Source organism: Aplidium turbinatum, chromosome 14 (genome assembly GCF_918807975.1).
Source record: "Aplidium turbinatum chromosome 14, kaAplTurb1.1, whole genome shotgun sequence".
Lineage (NCBI taxonomy): Eukaryota > Metazoa > Chordata > Ascidiacea > Aplousobranchia > Polyclinidae > Aplidium > Aplidium turbinatum.
Window position 1 is genome coordinate 6,838,911 of NC_137485.1, and position 7,145 is coordinate 6,846,055.

Genomic DNA, 7,145 nt, shown 5'->3' on the forward strand with positions numbered 1-7,145 from the left:
TTATACCAAGTGAAGGGACTTTTAAGATAACGGATACGATCTGAATAAGTAGTATCCTCTTAAAAACTAATAATTTTAAATTGCATAGTTTCAAATATCAGGTTGTTTTGCAATGATTTTGAGTTTGAAAAATACCGTACTTATTTTCCTGACAAAATACCTGATTAGAGGGTGAAAGAAATTCCAAAAGCTTTTTGTTCTTTTGCGAGATATGTTAATGAAAGGTGGAAAGCCACGAGTTGGTGTGATCCAAAATTGCACGACGCAGTGATAACCCTTTCGTTTTAATATTGCTTTCTGGATTGTGTTGCTACGATGAACGAAACTGCAAAGTGCTGGTTTATTCAGAGCCTTGAGCCAAAAGTTAAAACGTTTTGAAAATAAATAAAATCGCACCAACATTCCAACTATTTGTAAATAGACTCGCTGTTATCCAGCAATTGTTACGTTAAGGAGTTTGTGATCGGTAAAAATGGGGAAGTCAGTGGTGTTGAAAGCATGAAGTACCGAAAGCCATAGCCTCTAATTTATGGTGATCAATGCAAATCAAGCATAGAACAGATGTAATAACTTCAATTGAATAAACGTTAAAAAAACGGCTACACCAACACAAAAATGTATGGAAGTCGCCGACAATTTAAGGGGAAAAGTTTTGCATATACAGCTCACTTTGAACACTTGCTGTCGAAAGATGGTTCTTATCGCCCAAAAAAGCTTGAATTGCTGACCGGTTTCTAGGAAAGAACAAGGTGAAAAAGATCGGTATGTATATCCCTAACCTACATGTTGCAAACCATAACTGCTCTATCATACGAACTAACATCATCACATACGAAGTGTAACTACTGTGTTGCATCAGTGTGAAGAATCTTCTATAAAAATTGTGTAAGAATTTCGGGCAAATTGTCTGTTTCCTATTCAACTGAAATTTTCAATAAAATGAACTCACAACGTTATCTGCAACAAATCCAAGTTCCATTCACAACCACTCCATTGGAAACTTTAGCTTCTGCCATTTCGGTGAAGAAAACTTAATCTCGCATGGGCCCAAACTTCGCACTGTACCTAATATTCCTGTTAACAAGCTGCTTAGCAGAAAACCAAACAAGCCATTGTGGAACTTATTGAACTATACAAACAAAAAAGCGACAGTACGTGATGAAAGCCTTTCCCAAAAGCAAATACAAACACAATTAGTAACATCTCATCAAAAAAGAAATATTTTAAGTGGCACGCAGTTTTCAAAATCAATTATTTTGGCTTTGGGAATAATAATCCTTTTTTTGTTACGGTACTTGCGGTGTCTTTTAATCTGAAGAATGCTCAACTTCAAAATTGACTTGCAGTAATGTTTTCATCTTTCTTTGTGATGCTTTATGACCAGTCTTGCTATATGATGCTGGTTGAAACTATAAACAATAGGTTATGTGCAGCCCTAAGCTAAAATGTTTCATAACACTTTACCATCCATTACCTTTATTTACCTCAAACAAAATTGAAAATTACACAAATATGCAAGTTAAATCAACCTGCTTCCATCCAGACACAATTCCTGCGTTTGCCAATCAAGCAACCAATGCTTTATCTACGAGGAAGAGTAGGTACATGTCGTTTCTGTTTGATGGGTACACATTCGAGCAGTCAGTAGATTTTTGTAGTCATGTAAAGCAACATAGGTTAAGCCCTAGCCAATGCTAACTAAGACTCAGTGCAGAATAACAATTATAATGTGCACATCACAGAATTCGGTTAAAGTTACCAACTGGTGTTACATACAAATAATTGAACAGCTGAGCTAGTACAACGTATACTTATAGCAAGGCTTGTGAAAATTGAGTGATAGAAAAAGGTTGGCCTTTAGCTGACCCTGAACGCTTGCTTACCAAAGACAGTTATCTCATCGCCAGAAAGAAAGCTTGAATTGAAGTTTACAAATTTGAGTGTTTTGGTTCGCAGTATCTTTGCATACTAAACCATGGTTGGTCTGCAATCGCTGGCCAAGACAGAAAAACTGCAAAAGATTCGTTATGTCCACCCCCAGCCTAAGTGTGATTATTTTCCTATTTTAAAATTAAACTAGACGTTCAGCCTCGTTACTTTGCCATACTTCCCCTAGTTACTTGATAACTCTACAAACAAATTACTTACCTTCAAGTTTGCATAAATTTTTTTAATTTTTCATAGTTGCAATACTATAACACTACCAAACAAATGGCATTCTTCCAGACAGTAGATACAATCAGAAAAAGTAGCATCTCGTCTAAAGTGATGATTTTAAGTCGAACACAGTTTCAAAACTCAGGTCATTGCGCAATGACTTAGTGAAAAACCTCTACTCTTCTGACAAAATACCTGACTAAAAGGCAAAAGGAATTCCCAGTAATATATTCCATCGCAATGTAGTTGAATGAGAAAGGTGAAAAGTCACGAGTTTGTGATTCAAAGTTGCATGACGCGTAGTAATAACCCTTTCATGATATCGCTGCTTTATGCCCAGTTACAACGAACGACATTGCTTGAATCGGTTATGTGCAGCCCTTTGATGGAAGGTCAAGATAGTTGTGTTGGAAACATGCAAAGCAACATGGGTTATAAGCCCTATTCCCTAACACTTAATATCGAAGAACCCTTGCAGGACAATCCATGAATGTCTTTATTATTTTGTTAAACTTGAAAAAGTTGCCAGTTGTTGCATAATAACAGTGAAATAAGTTAAATGTGGGTTGGCTTTAAGGTACCATTGTGTGTAAAACTTTGAAAAGATAAAACTTTTGTTGTTTGAACACTTGCTAAGCTAAGATGGTTACCTTATCACCATAAAAATCGAAAGGTTTTCAATGGAAGAATCACTACCGGTATTGCATTAATGTATCCTGCATTTAGTATCGTGCCTCTTGTAAAATCGACAAGTACAGAGAAACTGAAAAAGATGTCGTTATGTCGATAAATAGCCTAAGTTAATATATATATATTGTAAACTACACTTCTGCGAGTACGGTACTGATATGTCTCAAAACAAACTACACCAGAATCTTAGTTCTTCACCCTTGCAACTTGGCTGCCAGTCGGAGTATGTAGTAAATAATTTTATATGGAAAAAAAAAATTGGCAAGAAATTTGTCTTTGTTCATGTATTCCGTGGTTTTAACAAAATCTGTACAACTCACATGACCCAATGATCCACTGCCCATAAACTCCAATAGAAATCTTGGTCTTTTATCCTTGAGTAAAAAAACGAGAAGTTTATCTCTGGAAGCAAAACTTTGCACTACATATATACCTAATATTGTTGTGACGAGCTGTTTAGCAAGCAATGAAAAAGTCATAGTAATCACACAAAGAATCCCAAACTGAAAGCGATAATAACAAACCAAAGGTCTCCTATTTCCCAACAGCAAATGAAATCTTGAATCGCATCCAAAATGTCGCTTCTAGTTTCCACATTAAGGCTGTTTCGGGGAATTGAAATCTGCAAAATACCTTTTTCTTTCCTCTAACGAACACCTGACAAATATGAAATCTTTCCCGTCGACAGCAACATTTTTTTTTTGAAAAACGGAGACGTAGAAGTTACATACGCCAAATTGCATACCGGTACGCCGAGTAACAACGTTGAATGTTACAACACTGACAAATTTACAAATGAAAAAAAAAAAAACTTTAAATCGACCTGCTGTCATTAAGAAACTCTTGCATTTAAATTTGTTTGTGAAGAAACAGATATAGGCTACTACCGAACTAACAGAATACATGTGATGTCCGTATAACATTGCCTAAACTCCATGTAAGTGCCAGGATACCGTACGTGATATAATCAAGTCATTGAACAAAATATATAATACACTACAACGTATATACAATAGCTCGTTAAATTCACATGAGATATCTTCGCTTCCGCGTGGCTTTCAAAACTTGGCTTCCAAAAATGGTACCTTACTATCCAAGAAAAGATTGTACTGGAATTGCTTCAAAATATTTCTTTTGTTGTTACTTTGCAGTATCTTGCATTCAGAACCATTGTTGCACGTTCAAACGACTGCCACCACAGATCAACTGAAAAAGACCGGTTACATCCAGCCCTAGCTTACATTTCCACCACGCTACTAATCACCATGAGCATCCTTATGAAAAATTACATTACTTTTCCTCAGAAACTTTGACAAATGTAGGCTAAATTAGCTTTATTAATTATAAAAAGTTTTCAATGAACACTGCACCAAAGAATTAACTTACTATCATAGACTGAGACCTATTCCACAACCCATCGAAAAGCATAACAGAACCTTGGCTTCAGTCACATCGGTGAATAAAATGCGTCTCGCACTTTCCCTTAATAAGCTGTTCAGCACACGAAGAAAAAAGTCGAAGTGATTTTCTTACCACGCATAAAACATCCAAATCGATAGCACCAAGCAAAAGGTGCGCTATCCCCAACAATGACGCAGTCGCGTAAGCTTTCCGAATGTTTTTAGCTGTTCCATGGTAACTTGGTAACACATCAGTTCCTGGAAAGTACTGACCTTTTTCTACAACAAAATAGCCTACCTGATATGATTTGATTTTAGACCTTTCACGGCTATGGTTCCTTTGATGCTAACGAGCATGTGTCTGAGTGTCGAGTGTGTAACGCAAAACTTCAAGTCCCACAGTGATTGCAAAGGGTTGAAATGTTCAAAATGAACGAAGTTATTCATCAGAGGATGTGAATCCAACAAAACTGCAAAAAGCTGGTTACGTCGTGCTACAAATAACTTGCCGAATCAATCGACATGAAATATTATCAAAAATCATTTCAGGAAATACATGAAAAGCAAAACAATTGGCTTGGACTCTTTTAAAATGTTGCGGTGAAATACATTCTGAAAGACGGTCATGAAATATGGACATGATATAATGGCATGAATGAAAATCATGAGTTAAAAAATACCTTGCAAAGGTTGTAACAACCGACAAACCACTCGATATCTCAGGTGGGTCACTTATGATTGATTGCTCTTTAAATGCTGCCCACAATTGATTCTTCTTGGTGTGTTCAAACTTTCTGCAACAAACTGTTTAACTGCATAGGCCTAACTTTATTACTTGAAATGTCTTGTAAACAGTTGCAATTACTATAATTTGATGCGCAGGTGAACGACAGTACAGTAAAATCATACTGTTATGATTACCGTGACAGTTTTACGAAACTTTTGGCGGGCATTTCTTTAAATGATAATTTTGAAAATAGAAACTTAACTGCCAACACGAGCATGATATTGTAGTTGTACGGTAGTACCTTTTAGATAAGAGAAAAGCTTTCTGTATGAAAAACTGCAGAGGGATCAGCGTTGAGGCAGAGAAATCTTTGCAATGAAGGATTGTATCTTCACAAGTCTTTGCTTGCAAACCTTTGGCCAACCCATGTGTGATTGCATGCAAAGCAAAAACGGTTATGCGTTCCTAACCCTAATTTTTCTTGAAAAACTACTTTCTTGTTAAATTTCTATTGGACAAAAATACTCAGTCTTAAATGACATGAGTTCATGACATAGTAATTTTAACTATAGAAACTGGTTGATTCGACTTCAACAAAAGAATGTAGAGCTACGATTTTAACAATAAAATTTTAACCAATTTTTTAGTGTTTGCAAATGTGTCAGCTAGCGTGAATACCTTTCTTGAACTTTTTTTGTACAAGCCGTTAAGCTGTTCTTATGGAATTTTTACTTCACAACTCTCATCCGAAAGAACAATTCAAACCGTTTTGCCTGAAAACCTTAGTGAGCCTTCCATTGCGTGTTTCCAAGAAATATGTAAAGATATTCCAACAAACTCCAGACTTCAAATCTTCAGAGATACCTGTGCTGAAAAGTGAAAACATACCAAGCCTCAAGACTAAAAAAAAACATAACGTCCGACTACCACGGGTGTGCATTGATGAAGGACAGCTACTCCTTTAATTCAACGTGTCAGTATACCGTGTGTATTGTGTAATTCATTGTTTTCTGTTTCTGTAAAAATTACAGTATTAATATTGTTTGGTTATTTGTTGTGTAACACTGATTAAAGTTTAAATGGTAGATGCGGCTGTGACGAACATGATTTATTTTGGCTTTGAAACGCAAAATGTCTTCGGAAAACGTACCTTCTTTGGGTAACTTTTTGTTCATCAGTACTGAAATCTTCAAAACTGCAAAAGAGCACATTACGATCCATTGTAGGCCTAAATTTCACAACAAACTTATATCCATGATTCAACCAAGCAGCTTTACCAAGAATCGTGGATGAATGTTTTGTGATATTTTATAGATGTTCGTGATAGTCAGCATAACGTTTTTCAAATGGCGAGTTGAATTTTCAGTTGTGGACAGCCAAATATTGTTAAGGATGCGTTTTGTTCCGTTTCAGCGGTCTGGCTGTTTTTTCCTGCAACACGCTGCTAATGTTTCTCTGGAACACAATTTCCTTAATAATCACAAAATATAAGATTTACCAAAACAAACTGTTTGTTTAATAAACCTGGAACCGTAAAAGTGGCGTGTCCAATTCCGATTGGTATGCTAATTAAATAGATCAACTATGGAATTCCTTTCTATTGTAAACCCGCAACCTACAATCCCGTAATGTATGTGTATGACAAACTAGATTCCTTGCAACATTCCAAAACTGGATGGTTTGAATTTGAACTCATTAGTTTTGCTGCGGAGTCAGTGGTATCATCCTGGTTTCTATTATTCCTGCAACAAGTTATTAAGCTGCTCTGCTACAAAATTAACTCGTTATCGACAAAAACTCAAAACGGAAACAATTGAAATCTGAAGACACCATATACCGTACCAAATAGCTTGAAATCTTTTGTGCGTTCCGAACACTATACTTGCAGGTCAAACATCAGGTACTGTTTTAGTTAACTCATAGAAGCCATACTGGAAAAGAGATTGTTAGGGCGCATGTTGAGCCTAGATTTTAAGGATTAAGTTACTTTTTTATGTCAAGAAAAATCAAAAAATGGGTCTACTATAATGAACTTACAAAATATGAAGTCAGTTGCAACTGCATGATCAGTAAGCGCTTGTTGGAACCTTTGGGGTTTCGATAAATAAGTGTAAGCGACGGCGACAGTGTTGTGTTAACTCATCTTTTGACTTGCCTTGTTTGGTTGGAGT

General features: G+C 36.1%; 1 long non-coding RNA gene across 1 annotated transcript; it reads right to left on the reverse strand.

The window, feature by feature from the left end:
• Nucleotides 1-322: 322 nt before the first annotated feature.
• Nucleotides 323-6,168, reverse strand: LOC145783082 (uncharacterized). Its single transcript, XR_014290904.1, has 2 exons — nucleotides 3,168-6,168; nucleotides 323-2,920 (listed from the first exon to the last, which is right to left on the reverse strand). It is a non-coding gene; the product is annotated as an uncharacterized LOC145783082 (long non-coding RNA).
• Between the last annotated feature and the right edge of the window lie 977 nt (nucleotides 6,169-7,145).